Source organism: Bison bison, unplaced genomic scaffold (genome assembly GCF_000754665.1).
Source record: "Bison bison bison isolate TAMUID 2011002044 unplaced genomic scaffold, Bison_UMD1.0 scf7180017846324, whole genome shotgun sequence".
Lineage (NCBI taxonomy): Eukaryota > Metazoa > Chordata > Mammalia > Artiodactyla > Bovidae > Bison > Bison bison.
Window position 1 is genome coordinate 14,921 of NW_011476897.1, and position 3,730 is coordinate 18,650.

Genomic DNA, 3,730 nt, shown 5'->3' on the forward strand with positions numbered 1-3,730 from the left:
ATTCATTGGAAGGACCGATGGTGAAGCTGAAACTCCAATACTTTGGCCACTTGACGCGAAGACCTGACTCACTAGAAAAGACCCTCATGCTGGGAGAAATTGAAGGCGAGAGGAGAAGGGACCGACAGAGTATCAGATGTTTGGCTGGCATTACCGACCAAAGTGATAGACATGAGTCTGAGTAATCTTCAGGAGTTGGTGATGGATAGGGAAGCCTGGCATCCTACAGTCCATGGGGCTGCAAAGAGTTGGACATGACTGAGTGACTGAAGTGAACTGAATCAAGGATTAGTGATTTCATGATTACATCATTACAGTTTATTTTTTATTTTTTAATTAATTAATTTATTTTAATTGGAGGCTAATTACTTCACAGCATTCTAGTTTAAAATAAGACCTATTTTACCTTTGTCTTTATAGGCTTTTTTTTTTTTTCCTAATTGAAGCTTTCTAATCACAGTTGCACCCTGGAGGGTCAGTGAACCTGGTGCAGTCACGTCTGGGGAATATTAGGAATTAAGTCCCCAAGGAATAGGGACTGCACTTTATAAAGGCCTACTTCACACATTCAGGTACCCTGGGTATTTCAAGTTTCAGGGGAAGATTTCTTCTACAACCAAGTAGGTTAAGAGGTACTGTCGGTCATTTCCATAACCCTCCTTTCCCAAGCCTCTAGTAGACACTTTTCACAATTTAAAGGAAAGTAGATGACCCTGCCTAACTCTTCCCCAGCTGGATGAAGCTGACATGTATACACAATAATGAACTACCTGTCTTGGCCCACCTCAAATAAAATATCCTCTTTGACTTCTGCCCAAGGCTTGGGTTTCCTTTAGAATAAAACACTTTATTGATGAAACTGTAGAAGCCAATTCCTAAGGAAGAAGAGCATTTGTATGTGTGAGTGTTGTCTTTCTCTCAGGGGAAACTTTTGATGGTTTAAAAAAATGTAAAAAAGAGACATTTGTGGCTGAAAGTAATTCACAAAATAGGGAAGTTTTTTTTTTTTTTTAATTGATGTGGCTGTGTGAGTTTGGCATCTTTTTCCTTTTATTACAAAGAAGAAATATAAAAAAATAAGCCTGATTTCAATGTACGCTCAATGAAAAGTAACTCAGTATCAAAATATCTGTTAACTACCTCTAAAATATCCAAATTGATATTTATCATGGAAGACCAAAGTGAGACCAGAGTTATTATATTACCACAATGGAAATGGGCAAATGATGTTCAGATCAATATTTTACCATTTTTTCCATTCTTTTGCCAGAATGGTGATCAGTAGTGCCAGTAGCTCTGTTCAGATGTCTGTTCAGGAAGATAAGTTAGTTAAAACAATGCCTTTCACAAGCTAGGTTTTGCCTCCAGCAAGAGGAAAATAAATGAATGGGGGAAAACAGTTTTCATGTGATATATATGTACTTATGTGTAAGTATGCGTGTGTTTGTATATATGCATATGTATGTATATATGTATGTGGTGCTGGTTTAGTCGGTAAGTCGTGTCTGACTCTTGCGACCCTATGGACTATAGCCCACCAGGCTCCTCTGTCCATTGGATTCTCCAGGCAAGAATACTGGAGTGGGTTGACATTTCCTTCTCTTAGGGGCTCTTCCCAACACAGAAATCGAACCTGGGTCTCCTACATTGCAGGCAGATGATTTACCATATATGTATGTATGTGTGTGCATATATATAGGCTTCTCCAGTGGCTCAGCAGTAAAGCGTCTGCTTGCAGTTCAGGAGCCAAAGGAGATGCAGGTTCGATTCCTGGGTTGGGAAGATTCCCTGGAAGAGGGTACAACAACCCACCAAAGTATTCTTGCCTGGAGAATTCTGTGGATAGAGGACCTTTGCAGACTACAATTCATAGTGTCACAAAGAGTCAGACACAACTGAAGTGACTTAACACACACAAGTATATACACATAGGTGCATGTGTATTATTTTTTTTCTGGAAAACACATTAGGTACAAGTCATCATATTAAGCTGAGTCAATAGAAAGAGGAGAAAAAACTAAAAGGACACATTTTCTGACTACTCACAGTAACTTGTTAAAAAACAACAACAAGAAACAAAACTTCCCTTTGGGTGAAATGTTTAGGGGAAAAGTAAGGGGTTATTCTTTCTATTTTGCACACTTCATTTTAATTTGCTATGATGAAAATTTTTTTCTTTTTAACTTTACTTCTGAAATTAAAATTAGCTAGTTATCTTCCTTTGCCTCAGAAGTGAAAAGAGGCATAGAACTCTCAAAAACCACATCATGCAAGTTGAACATTATGATAGGAATACCATTTCCATATAATTGCTATTTCTCTTGTCAAAGAGATGGCTACCTTTCAAAAGCAGGAGTGCATGCTATTGTTACACTAAAAATTTACCAGATAATTTAGAAAGCATTCCTGATTATAAGTGTTGAAAATAATTAATGTAAAACTATTTGTTATTGTTCACTCACTCAGTCATGTCTGGCTCTTTGTGACCCCATGGGCTGCAGCATGCCAGCCTTCCCTGTCCTTCACTATCCCCTGGAGATTGCTCAAACTCATGTCCATTGAGTAAATGATTATCAAGAACTCTACTTTTTAACATATGTGTATTCTAACTCTAACTACAAGTGTACGTTATCACTTTTAGAAAGTAGCATTTGAAAAGGAATCCAAAACTTGCCTAATTCACAAATAGGAGTATTTAATTGCCTCCATTTTTCTATCCATTGACTATCCTGTTAGGCTTTGTATTATTATATTTAGCATAATGTACATTTTTTAAAATAAAATATATGTCTGTTAAAACAGATAAAGTATTACATATTAAAATTTTACTCCACTGAGAAGTAAATATTGGGAGCAGGATATTTAACAACATCTTTATTCTCTCTGTTATTTAATATAACTAAAAATAATCTAAACCTAAAATATCCCATATTTTTATAAACATTATTTTTATTAAACCTCAATTTTTGGCTTCAGAAAATTATAAATAGTCAAACAGGAGAGTTTGAGAGGGGATATATTTATTTGTTCTGATATTCTGCTTCAATGAGCAATAATTTCTCAAGTTAAAACACGCACGTTTTGGCATCTGATGACAATTCCTTGCTCCTGATAACTTATCTGTCTTTACCTTGTCTCTTCTGCAGTTCAGAGACTAGAACAAATGATTGAAGAGAATATTACCAGGGTGATGGAATTCATTCTTTTGGGTTTTTCAGCCCAGAGAGAGATTGAAATCCTTCTCTTTCTTCTCATTTTAGTGGTATATTCTCTGACTCTGGTGGGAAACATTGGCCTGATTTCCATAATCTGGTTGGATCCTCACCTTCACACACCCATGTATTTTTTTTTCTCAGTAATCTGGCCTTTGTGGACTTTTGTTACTCCTCATCAATAGCCCCAAAGTTCCTGGAGATCCTCCTGACCAAGAACAGGTCCATATCTCTCTATGCATGTGCGACAGAGCTGGGCTTTTTCCTAAAGTTCTTGGTTTTAGAGATGTTCCTTCTTGCAGTAATGGCTTATGACTGCTATGTGGTCATCTGCAATCCTCTTCTCTACATGGTGATCATGTCCCAAAAGGTGTGCATGCAACTGGTTGCAGGCCCTTACTGATACAGCTTTTCTGTTGCTTTCCTCCACACAGTTGTTACTTTTCGATTGATTTACTGTGGCCCCAATGCTATTAATCACTTCTATTGTGATGATGTCCCTTTGATGGCCCTTGCAT